Raw genomic sequence first — 13,979 nt, forward strand, 5'->3', positions numbered from 1 at the left:
CACACACACACACACACACACACACACAATGCAGGTACTCCTAGTGATGGTGCAGTATATGTACACACGCAATGCAGGTACTCCTAGTGATAGAGCAGTATATATACACAGACAATGCAGGTACTCCTAGTGATGGAGCAGTATACACACACACACACACACACACACACACACACACACAATGCAGGTACTCCCAGCGATGGTGCAGTATATATATACACACACACACACACACACACACACACACACACACACACACACACACACACACACACACACACACACACACACACACACACACTGCAGGTACTCCCAGTATGATTTGGAATCATTGATGGTCGATGGCCATCCCTACCAATGAGTGCCTCAGTCGGATTGTTCAGATCAGTCAGTGCTTTAACAGCAGAACATATAGGGCCTAATTCAGAGTTGATCACAGCAGCACATTTGTTAGCAGTTGGGCAAAACCATGGTGGTCATTCCGAGTTGATCGCTCGCTAGCTACTTTTTGCAGCGCTGCGATCAGATAGTCGCCGCCTATGGGGGAGTGTATTTTTGCTTTGCAAGTGTGCGAATCCTTTTGCAGCCGAGTGGGACAAAAACAGTTTGTGCAGTTTCTGAGTAGCCCAGAAATTACTCAGCCGCTGCGATCACTTCAGCCTGTCCGGTCCCGGAATTGTCGTCAGACATCCGCCCTGCAAACGCTTGGACACGCCTGCGTATTCCCAACCACTCCCAGAAAACGGTCAGTTGACACCCACAAACGCCTTCTTCCTGTCAATCTCCTTGCGATCGGCTGTGCGAATGGAATCTTCGTTAAATCCATCGCTCAGCAACGATCCGCTTTGTACCCGGGCTACGTGCCTGCGCATTGCGGTGCATACGCATGTGCAGTTTTGCCAAATTTTGACCTGAACGCACCGCAGCGAAAAATCCTAGTGTGCTATCAAGTCGGAATGACCCCTCATGTGCACTGCAGGTGGGGCAGATATAACGTGCAGAGAGAGTTAGATTTGGGTGGGGTGTGTTCAAACTGAAATCTAAATTGCAGTGTAATAATAAAGCAGCCAGTATTTACCCTACTCTCTCTGCACATGTTACATCTGCCTCCCCTGCAGTGCACATGGTTTTGCCCAACTGCTAACAAATTTGTTGCTGCGATCAGGTCTGAATTACCCCCCATAGACACTTGTGTCACTGCCGGCCCGTCACTCACTCGCCAGCGCTAGCCACGATGGACAGGTTTGCGCATATCATAGGAGTCGTTTTTTTCCATCAAATTCTTTTGATGCCTAATTGTAGGCTTCCGATGTCCATCCCTCAGAATTCTGGCTACCTCAGTGTCTGATTGGGCCACGGTTATGTGACTGAGGGAGATGTGTGTTTCTTGTCACTGGTCTTTTATGAAAAGAAATAGTGTCATTGTGGTACTCATACAGGTAATGATATCTGCAACTCTGAGGGACATTACACATAACGTTATCTAGTAATAATTGTGCAGCGCAGTCTGTCAGGCCGCAGCCACTCCTGCTCCTCTCCTCTCTCTGACAGACATCATTATCATCTGGTATACTACACCACAGAGCTGAAAGTGGTCCTGGAGAGGTGGAGGAACTCATTTTTTGCTCACCACCTACCCCCGACCCCACCCCCTTTAGGTGGAGCCAGGCACAGTGCTCGGGTTTTCACCCCCCCCCTGCAAACTATAAATTTGTGCCTTACCTCCCATACTTTATAAAGGGACTGTGGTCTCACGAGGAAGGGACGTGGTCATGCAGTAGTACCCCCAATTCAAATTACGCCACAGAGTAGCACAACCTTATTCCCATTACACTGCATTAGGGCCCCTTATTCATATTACAACACACAGTAATGACCCGTATTCAAGTTATGTCACCTCAGTAGTGCCCTTTATTCACGTTATGCTGCATAGTGGTACTGCTTATACACACTGTGCCCATTATACACAATGCCCACAGGAGCGCCCCTTATGCACCATTCCCACAGTAGTAGTGCCTCTTACACATAATGCCTCTGGCACTCCAGCAGCTCCATGCCCTGTGTCCCTCCAGCAGCTTCCCCACCTCTCTGTGTCCCTCCAGCCTCCTCTCACCTTGTCTTCACCATGCAAAGAGCCTGCTTCTCTTTGTGGCTCTTCACTTCAGCGGCAGTGATAGCATGACATGGCATACGCAGTGCCGGGAAAGGGAGCTGCTGGAACCTGAGGAGGGAATGACTGGCCTCATGGAGGACCATGGAGCTGTCAGGACCAGGGGAAGGGGGAGGTGGCTGCAGCTCATCAGTGACACTAGCGCCACCTGCATCATCTATTGACGTGGGTGTCTGGGCAGAATTTTCTATTATAATTTTCTCTTACGTCCTAGAGGATGCTGGGGACTCCGTAAGGACCATGGGGTATAGACGGGCTCCGCAGGAGACATGGGCACTATAAAGAACTTTAGAATGGGTGTGCACTGGCTCCTCCCTCTATGCCCCTCCTCCAGACCTCAGTTAGATCCTGTGCCCAGAGGAGACTGGGTGCATTACAGGGGAGCTCTCCTGAGTTTCTCTGATAAAAAGACTTTTGTTAGGTTTTTTATTTTCAGGGAGCACTGCTGGCAACAGGCTCCCTGCATCGTGGGACTGAGGAGAGAGAAGCAGACCTACTTAAATGATAGGCTCTGCTTCTTAGGCTACTGGACACCATTAGTTCCAGAGGGAGTCTGAACGCAGGTCTCCCCTCGCCGTTCGTCCCAGAGCCGCGCCGCCGTCCTCCTCACAGAGCCGGAAGATAGAAGCCGGGTGAGTATAAGAAGAAAGAAGACTTCTTAGGCGGCAGAAGACTTCAGATATTCCCTGAGGTAAGCGCGCAGCGGTAACGCTGCGCGCCATTGCTCCCACATTCAACACACACTAGCAGGCACTGATGGGTGCAGGGCGTAGGGGGGGGCGCCCTGGGCAGCAATAACCTCTAAGTCTGGCATTTATAAGTATATAAGCTGCGGAGGCAGTAATTATAAAAATCCCCCGCCAGTTTTATACATTTGAGCGGGACCAAAGCCCGCCGCTGGAGGGGGCGGAGCTTGATCCCTCAGCACTAACCAGCGCCATTTTCTCCACAGAGAACTGCAGAGAGGCTGTCTCCCTGGTCTCTCCCCTGCTGAACACGGTAAAACAGGGCTGAAAAGAGGGGGGGGGGGCACTTGTAAGGCGCAGTGAGTGTATTACACAGTTAATTATATATATAAAAGCGCTATATTATCTGGGAATTTGTTTCCAGTGCCAAGTGGCGCTGGGTGTGTGCTGGCATACTCTCTCTCTGTCTCTCCAAAGGGCCTTATTGGGGAACTGTCTCCTTATAACTATATCCCTGTGTGTGTGGGGGTGTCGGTACGAGTGTGTCGGCATGTCTGATGCGGAAGGCTCATCTAAGGAGGAGGTGGAGCAGATGATTGTGGTGTCTCCGTCGGCAACGCCGACTCATGATTGGTTGGACATGTGGAATGTTTTAAATACAAATGTGACCTTATTACATAAGAGAATGGACAAAGCAGAGTCCAGGGAAAAGCAGGGAGTCAATCCACGGCTTCGACTGGGTCACAGGGCCCTTCTGGGTCTCAAAAACGTCCCCTATCCCAAATAGCAGACACTGATACCGACACGGATTCTGACTCCAGTGTCGACTACGATGATGCGAGGTTACACCCAAGGGTGGCCAAAAGTATTCATTATATGATTATTGCAATAAAAGATGTTTTGCATATCACAGATGACCCCTCTGTCCCTGACACGAGGGTGCGCATGCAGAGGCGTCGCAATGGGGGGGGCAAGGGGGCAGCTCGCTCCTTTCAAACATGAGAGAGGTGACTGCTGCCACAGTACGCGGCTGAGATAGGCGCCGCACATAAAGGGCGCTTCAACCGCGGACCGCAATTGATTGACTGTCACTGTCATTGACAGTGACAGTCAGTGCTGCTGCTGCTCCTCCCGTATGCTCTGATCACGCATATGTAATGAGCGGCTGAGCGTCATGATGTCAAGCCGCTCATTACATATGCGCAAGCTTTGCTGGGGCAGGACGCGGACGTCGCAGGGGAGAGACTGAAAATGCTGGGGCCGCCCGCTCCTGCTTGCCCGCGCGCCCGCCCGGCCAGCCAGCCAGCGTCCTATGTGTTCCTGACGCTGAGGGGACATATGTATATCTGTCTCTGGGGGCATATATGTTTATCTGGCACTGGGGACATATGTATAACTGGGTCATGGGGCATTTATGTATCTGGCACCGGGAACTTGTGTATAACTGCCTATAGGAATAAATATATATGTGTGTGTGTGTGTGTGTGTGTGTGTGTGTGTGTGTGTGTGTGTGTGTGTGTGTGTGTGTGTGTGTGTGTGTGTGTGTGTGTGTGTGTGTGTGTGTGTGTGTGTGTGTGTGTGTGTGTGTGTGTGTGTGTGTGTGTGTGTGTGTCTATATATATATATATATAAAACTCCAACTCAGCCGGCACTCACATAATGGAGAATAAATGCCCCGGTGTCCAGTTCACAAAACTTCCATAAATATCCAAAATAAACGGCACTCAGGGACTGTCATATATGCAAAAGGTATATTGAAGTTAGATCGAACGTAAACGTTTTCGGGGACACAGCCCCTTCGTCAGGATCACAAGACAATAACAATTAAAACAGACACAAACACACATTTAAATACCTTATTGTAACTCACCTGTCCACGTCCGCTCATCAGAAACGCTTGCGCCGGCAAACGACTGTGACGGACTTCCTGTGAAGACAGGCACCGTTACCATGCAGACGCTGGCTTGCGTTCCACCTGACTGGACTTCCTGTTCCTCACAGCCGCCCTAAGTGCGCATGCTCCAGCGCCCGCGATCTACGAGAAGAGGGGCAGGGAGAGACAAAACATGACAGACAATGTGAATAATGACATGCACTACAAATAATGACATGCACTATTGGTGACAATTACCAAACTGTTAATAACAACACATTAATTCACATAAACAGAAAAAACACCATATATGAGAGAACCTGCTGCAAGAACATTGAATAATGAATAATGATAAAGACAAATAACTTATCAAGCCATACTGCATTCTCAGAACTTATAGGGTATTCCAATTGATCTTCTCATTAAGCCCCATTGGGTAGATAGTGCCCAATCGCATGATCCATTGGGATTCTTTAATTAACAGATTTTTGGATCTATTCCCCCCACGTAAAGATGCTGGAACATGATCAATCATGAAATATTTCAAAGATGACAGGGGATGGGGGGCGTGGCCTGACTGGAGAGGAGACTGGCAGCAAAAATCCAGAGCTCCTGCTCATTTTATAAAATAAGCCAGCTATTTATACATAAATTACCCCCATACTGCCCTCATAACCCACCTTGTGGCTTGGGGTGTCTAGGTGCCGAGTCGCGGAGCCGGGAGATCGTTTTCACGGTCTCTGCAGGTTGTGGCCTGCACTAGACGCCGGAGCCGCGGACTAAATTTCTACAGCTGACCCGCCGAGAAGCTCCAAAGGGCGCGCGACGCCGAAGTTGACCGCGGACGCCGGACCACACAAGCTGACCCTGCAACCACCTGGGGAGTGCCTGGGACCCCCCCAAAGCAGACACCGGTGCCCTGTATAACGGGCTTGAGACCCGGCGCTCGTGGACGGAGGAAAGCCGCGGACCCGCACTTCCGGTGCTGCGGCAGCGCAACGCTCCCTCTGCCAGCAGTGGAAAACAACAGACACTGAGGTACCTTCCCTGCACCCCTCTCCCCCTGGAAATAGCTCCTACTGTAATAGGGAGAGTCAGGAGAGACAGGAGGGGGGCTGTGAGGGTGAGGAAGACTGCAGCTGAAATACTCATGCTGGGGAAGCTCTGTCTAATATTACAACTATAGGGGCACCACCTCCCCCTCCCCATACCCTTTACCGCTTATAATTTGACATCCGGTTAGCTGTTCCCTGGATCCCATCATAGTGAAGCTGACTACCCTCATTGCCACCATGGTTGATTACTGAAACGGTCACTATTTCTCCAGTCTGCTGCCACAAAGTGAATTACAACTCCTATTTACCCCCCCTCCCCGTCGCCACGTGTGTGGGAGGTGAGTGAGACTATCTTCATACCTACTAATCAGCTCTCAGTTGGCGTGTTTATACGGTGATGCCGCGGGCCGGATTGCCGTTGTAATTGAAATTACAGATATTATATCCACGCTCTCTAAGTCTCACTGTCTACTCTCCCATATAGTGGTGATAACAATTTTATACCTGGTAAACACAATTCCATCCCTCCGACGACTTGGAGAACTACACCCACTCTCAGCTTCCCATAATTGGATACATATCGCGGCGATATGTGAAACCGCATCACCCGTAACTGTGATGTAGACCTATCCCCACCTTTCTGACCAACGGCAAATTATGTCATCTGTCCGACCTTCATGAGCTCGTAATTTTTACTATGGACAAGTTCTTAAGTTCCTCTACACCAAAACCCCAACGATATAGAAGTGGTAGTAAACGCGGAGAACCAAGCACCACCTCTCCACCACTAACCTCCCACCCTGTCTGCCTAGACATCGCGGTTGAAACACCACCTACCATGGCCCCAAAAGCTCCCCCCGCTCCACCTTCCTATTCGGAAATAGTGAAAGCGATTAAAGAAACCGTAGAACCTTTACTACAAGCACAGGCTGATAAATTTATGACCGCAGTATCAGACTTGAAATCTGAACTTGGGTCGATGACCCGCAGAATCTCGGTGAACGAAAATAGAATTGGAGCTAACTTTAAAGAAATAGAGGATCTTAAAGAACAAGTCGTATCTTTAACGACCTCGCGTCAACATATGATGATGAAGATGGATGATTTGGAAAATCGTTCGAGACGCAATAACCTGAGGATTGTGGGCCTTAAAGAATCACTGAAAGGCCCGGACCTGCTGAAGTTCCTCATCTCCGACTTACCAGACCTTCTAGGTATTCCTGAAGAACTTTCCTCGATGGAAATCGAACGAGCTCATAGATTGGGTCCCCCGCGTGACTCAAACCAATCTAGACCCCGACCGGTCATTTTTAAATGCTTAAATTTCAGACACAAAGAATTGATATGGTCTGCGGCCCGAAACAAAGGCCCACTTCAATGGGATGGTCAGCGACTGTTCCTCTTTCAGGACTACTCTGCGGAAGTCTCTAGGGCTAGAAGGGAAATGTCTCCAATCTGTTCTCAGCTGGTGAAAAATGGTGTTCGATTTGCTCTTCTCTACCCTGCGAGGCTACGCATCTTCACCCCACAAGGCCCGAAAGATTTCACCTCAGCAGACTCAGCCAAGGAATATGTAACGGAACTTGGAGAATCTGCGAGATTATCCTTGGCCTCACATCCATCCTCCCCAAACGGAGCTGCAGTTACCGACTGAAACCTGACACCGGGACTTTATCCATGTTCTTTTACTGGTTGTTATAGTTAATAACTCTCCTCTTATACGAGGTGGATTGAGTTTAGCTCCTACCACGACCATTTCGAAAACGTCTCCTTTTCCCTGTTTTAAGATCATTAGGGCGATCTCTTGAGTTGCTTATTATAATATTGCCTGTTGGTTATTTTGTTACTTCTATTGTTCTACATTGCAGCGGGTTCACGCTGAAACTCCATATTGATGCATGTTGATGTGGACGCACTCATGTGTTATATTTGTCTTAACATTTGTCTTTACCTTTCTCTCTTCTTTCCAACTTCTTCTATTCTCTTATCTGCTACTTTTTACCTACAGATGTTTGCCTGGCTGTGGTGGGGATTATTTATGTTTATGATATTCTGGATTAATGACGGGACGCTGTCTTTCTTCATGAGACCGACTGCTACCTTTCTCTACTCCCCCGTTGTTGGTATAAATGTCACAACTTAATATAATATCATGGAATGTTAGGGGTATTAATTCTCCTATTAAACGGAGACGTATCCTTACCTACTTAAATAAGATAAAAGCTGATGTCTCTATGCTCCAAGAGACACACCTGACCCCCCCTGAACATGCTAAACTTACCATGCTTAGACAAGAGGTTGTGGTGTTCTCTTCATTTTCTTCAAAGGCAAGGGGAGTTGCTATCCTTATCCGTAAGGGGGTGAAGTTTGACATACATCATCAGATTATCGACCCTCTAGGCAGATATGTTGTGTTAGATATCACCTTGGAGGGCACCAGATTAACCTTGTGCAATATTTATGCCCCGGCTGTCTATGAAAAAGCATTCTATCTAGAAATAACTAATATTCTCCGTCCATATTCGCATACCTCTCTCATTGTTGGCGGGGATATGAATATGGTGTCCTCTTTGGTTTTGGACAGGAAGGGTGCCTCGTCGCAGGGGGCCCGACTGCCCAAGATCAACCTGGAATACATGTCTGCACAATTGGGACTGGTCGACGTGTGGCGACTCCGTAACCCGGTAGAGTTGGAATATACTTATTATTCTTCATCCCATAATTCTTTCTCACGTATTGACTACTTTCTTGTTTCCACTGATCTGTCCCCCAGGATCACTGAGGCAGCTATTAACCCTATAACTATTTCAGACCATGCCCCTATATCACTTGTCCTTCAAGGTAGACTCACTTTGGGTACCAATTCCCATTGGAGATTCCCTGCCAAGATGGCGGCTTCTCCGGAATTTAAAACCATGTTGCTGACTTCCTGGGACTCTTATGCTCTTAACAATGCTGACCATATGTCTGACCCTGCCTTATTTTGGCAGACCGCTAAAGCTGTTCTGCGAGGAGATATAATCGCATTCATGGCGAAATATAGACGAGATCAAGACGCCGCATATAGAGCAGCACAAGCTGTACTCACTTCCTCATTTCAAAATTTTAAAACCACACCTACGTTAGCCAACAAACAGAAATATAGAGACGCCAAAACCCAATTTGATCATACTCTAACACAGATGGATAATAGATTCCTCATTGCAGGCAAATATAACTTCTTCCAATATGGGGATAAGCCGAGTCGAATGCTTTCCAATCTACTTAAATCTGATAAGGGACCCCATCATGTAACAGCTTTGAGGGATTCGACCTCAGCTGTACAATCCGAAGGGAAGGCAATAGCTGACATCTTCCACTCCTTTTTTACTGATCTCTACTCTCACAACACTGTTGACCAACATACCAAAACCTCCTTCTGGGAAACTATACAATTACCTCAGATTTCCCAAGATCAATCAGATTCCCTTACGACCCCTATTACTGCCACTGAAGTGACGGAGGCTATTAAAACCCTTAAACCACTGAAGACCCCAGGCCCTGATGGCTTATCAGGAGAATTCTTTAAACTACTCTCTCCTAAGATTGTAGATTCACTAGTGGCCTTCTTTAATACTATATTCTCCAACCTCACTATCCCACACCATTTTAACTCGGCCCTGATCCGGGTTATACCTAAAGCAGGCAAAGACCCGCTCCTCCCGTCTTCCTACCGCCCTATCTCCCTACTTAATGTAGACTACAAACTGTTTACTAAACTGTTAGCGAACCGACTAAAATTTATTCTGCCTGAAATAATCCACAGTGATCAAACCGGTTTTATCTCGGGCAGACACTCGGTGACCAATATCCGCAAAGTTCTAACGGTTCTCCAATCCCTGAGGGAGGTGGAGACGGGCGGTCCCACTTTTCTATTATCATTGGATGCTGAGAAAGCGTTTGATTTGGTGACGTGGGACCACCTGTTTGAGACACTCCGACGCTTCGGATTTTCTGACAGATTTGTGGCCATTTTACATACCATATACCATAATGCATCTACACAAGTTTTCACTAACCGATATATGTCTCAACCCTTAACGATTCATAGGGGGACCAGGCAGGGCTGCCCCTTATCCCCTTTACTTTTTGCGGCAGCTTTAGAACCCCTGGCTATAGCACTGAGACAATTACCGACCTTCTCGGGGATATCGGTGGGAAAGAGAGAGGTTAAACTCGGACTATTTGCGGATGATATGATCTTATTCGTCTCTAACCCCCATATCTCAATTCCTGCCATTTTTGACACTATACAATGTTTTAGTACCTTTGCAGGTTATCGCATAAACACCCATAAATCGGAACTACTCCCTCTGACCAACATGCAGAACCCTCTTCTCTATGCCGACTTCTCTTCCCAATTCACGCTGACTCCTACCAAACTAAAATACTTAGGTATTTATGTTCCCTCAGAACTTTCCCGATTATATCAATTCAACTATATACCCACTATCCAGCAAATCAAAACAAGATTAGAATCCTGGAAAGATCTTAAACTTTCTCTGTTGGGTAGGATAGTGGTGATAAAGGCTGTCATTTTCCCGAAACTGGCTTACTTGCTTCAAATGCTCCCCATCACGATCACTAAACAAGACTCCTTATTCTGCTCTCAAATGTTTTCAAAATTCATCTGGAAAAACTCAAAACCCCGCATGCCCAAGACCCGAACTTATGTTAGTAAACGAAAAGGCGGCTTGAGTATGCCCAATGTGACGATGTTTGCCAGATCGGCACTATTTAAATTTGCCTCAGATTGGCTACTTCGATCAGATATATTCACGAACTTGGAACTGGAAGAAGCACTGTTTTCCCCGTACTCCCCAGCAGCATTGCTCCACACACCGAGGTCTAAACTGCCCAAGGGGGTTAAGGCTAATATTTTATTTTGGGACACTTATAGGGCCTGGACCTCCATACATAAACTATTTCGTACTGACCCCTTTGAATCACCATACTTACCCTTATGGGGTAACCCCAATTTCCCCTCTTCTTTAGATAATAGTAATTTTTACACATGGAAATGTAAAGGGATATACACTATTAGAGATGTCTTTGATCCTGGTGGACAGATGTTCTCTTTTCTGCAACTACGTGACAAATTTTCTTTACCCCACTCCAACTTCTTCATGTTTCTCCAAGCACGCCATTATATTAACTCCCTTAAAGACCCCTTGGGCAAAGTGACCTCCACTCGAACGATTCTTGACACTCTCCTGTTCTGCAGACATAATCCATTCAAAATTCGTTATCTCTACAATGACCTGATTGAAGCGTTAACCCCCTCTTGGTCCCCTCTCACTGATTCTTGGAAGCGAGAACTTCCAGAGACACCTGAGATGGGCGGGGTTTCAAAGAACACTGATGCGGTCCTAAAAGCTCTAAAATCAGCTAAATTACAAGAAGTACATCTAAGGATTGTAAACAGGATGTATATATCCCCCTCCCAAAGACAACACTTCCGCCAGGGTGAGTCGGGCAAATGCCCTAAATGTGGAGTAAATGGAGCAACCCTTACACACAACCTTTGGTCATGTGGGAAGATTAGACGCTTCTGGTGTAAGATTCTCCAGTATTTATCCCGACTATTCAAGATAAATCTTCCTGGACTAGTGGCCCCGCTGTTGTTTGCTGACTTCTCACCCTGGCTGTCGCGATTTGACCTTGCCCCTGCGATCCCTCTTCTGACTGTGATGGTCACGGTGGCAAAACAGGTGATAATGAGGCATTGGATATATAAAACTGCCCCATCAGTAGGAGAATGGGAATCCGCTTTATTAGATGTGCTGTTTAGTGAGAGACGAATGGCCACTTTCCAAATTGAGAATGGAGTTGTACTCTTCCATAAAAAATGGGGACTGTATATTGAGAGTTTACCCCCTGCTAGACGCGAAGGTATTTGGAGGGTATTCCGAGACACAACGTGGTACTGGACTGGTCGGATAGCGGGAATTATTACGTGATTATCTGTATTTTAAAAAGCAAGGTTAATGGGTAAATCCCACTTATAATACCGACCCTCCAAAAGGATGGCCCTCCACATTGAAACGGTCACCCCAAAATCGAGATTTACTCCCCTCATCCAGAATGTATATTTGATCACCCCCCCCCCCCCGGCAATAAACATCACCCAACCATAGTATTTCTGTATTATTTTCCTTTCTTTACTTTCTATCCCTATCCTATTTCTTTTTTGTCCTTCCTTCTCTCTAGCAGAGGTGATATTTGGTTTATGCCCTGTGTATGTGGTGGGCGGTCGGGGAGAGTGGGACACCTAGGTGGATCGTCTCCTCTGCGCTTGCTGCTGGACAGCTGGACTTATATTACCCTGTGTAAACTGTTACTATCTTCTTCTCTTTTGCCTCTTTTTCCTTTCTTATTAAAAAATAGAAAAGATGTACAACCTTCAATTTTCTGCATGCTATTCACTATTGGATTAGAATATCTGTCATTGCTGAATAATCTTGTAAACTGTCTCCTGGAAACTTATGTTATGACTATATGGTTGTCTAATAAAGAAATTTATTAAAAAAAAAAAAAAAAGATGACAGGGGATGGCCCTTTTCCCTAAAATGCTTAGCAACAGGTTGATCAATAAATCTCCCCTCCAGAGTGAGACGTATGGCAGAGCGATGTGCCGCCATGCGCTCACTAAATTTGCGAATAGTTTGACCCACATAGTAAAGCCCACATGGGCAAACTATGATATAAACTACAAATGCAGTACTACAAGTGGGCCATTTGTTTGGGTGACTTTCTGGTGAGGGGTTATCCACTGCAGGAACCCAAGAAATCCAATTATCCATAGTATAAGATACACCTACTTGGAAGGACTTCCGCTATATCTATACATCAAACAGAGCGCGCTCAGGATTTGTGTTTTCTATCTTATGTTTGTCTGAGATCCGGCAACGGAGGTCTCGCCTGTAGTGCTGCTGGTTCTGCGAGCGCAAGATAAGGATATTTTTGTATTGTATTGAGCCAGTGCAATAGGTGACTAGTGTGCCTTTAAAAGCCATAAAGTCTGTGGCAGGTACACATTAAATCTAGCAGGCAGATGATGTGTGTAACAGCAGTGAGGTAGTCAGGTTTTAAGACTCTGTGATAGTGTAGGACCTGCATGAAGGTGGGGTACCTTGAAAATCGGTATGCAGGCTTCCGTGCATTGGCCAATCCACCAACTAAACCCCCATCATTTATTTATTGAATTGTTGAGGATAAGTGAGTTTACTTTGGTGAGTGCTGGGTTCTTTGTTTGTATTTATTAGAGCGATGTGGTCATGGGCTACATGCACCCCGCCCTGTGAGTGGTAAGTACAGCTGCGTACCCCGCTTTTGTGGTGGAGAGTGCTGTGTTACATGCACCCCACCCTGTGAGTGGTAAGTGCATAGCTGTGCCCCGCTTCTGGTGTGGTGAGTGCTGTGGTTTTTTCTCTGTGTGTATACAATGGGGTCAATCTATGGTTAGCTCTTATTAACCGTGGCCACTAGCTTTCTCATGCACCCCTGTGTGGACTTTATTATCCTGAACCTGTCTCAGCTGTTTCTTAGCAATCATCTTTGAGCCAGTGCAATAGGTGACTAGTGTGCCTTTAAAAGCCATAAAGTCTGTGGCAGGTACACATTAAATCTAGCAGGCAGATGAGTTGTGTAACAGCAGTGAGGTAGTCAGGTTTTAAGACTCTGTGATAGTGTAGGACCTGCATGAAGGTGGGGTACCTTGAAAATCGGTATGCAGGCTTCCGTGCATTGGCCAATCCACCAACTAAACCCCCATCATTTATTTATTGAATTGTTGAGGATAAGTGAGTTTACTTTGGTGAGTGCTGGGTTCTTTGTTTGTATATATATATAGGCATATATCAGTGATATGTGCAGTGGGCATGTATGTATAACTGGCTCTGGGGTAGAGATGAGCGGGTTCGGTTTCTCTGAATCCGAACCCGCCCGAACTTCATGTTTTTTTTCACGGGTCCGAGCGACTCGGATCTTCCCGCCCTGCTCGGTTAACCCGAGCGCGCCCGAACGTCATCATGACGCTGTCGGATTCTCGCGAGGCTCGGATTCTATCGCGAGACTCGGATTCTATATAAGGAGCCGCGCGTCGCCGCCATTTTCACACGTGCATTGAGATTGATAGGGAGAGGACGTGGCTGGCG

This window comes from Pseudophryne corroboree, chromosome 8 (assembly GCF_028390025.1).
Source record: "Pseudophryne corroboree isolate aPseCor3 chromosome 8, aPseCor3.hap2, whole genome shotgun sequence".
In the NCBI taxonomy this organism is placed as follows: Eukaryota; Metazoa; Chordata; class Amphibia; order Anura; family Myobatrachidae; genus Pseudophryne; species Pseudophryne corroboree.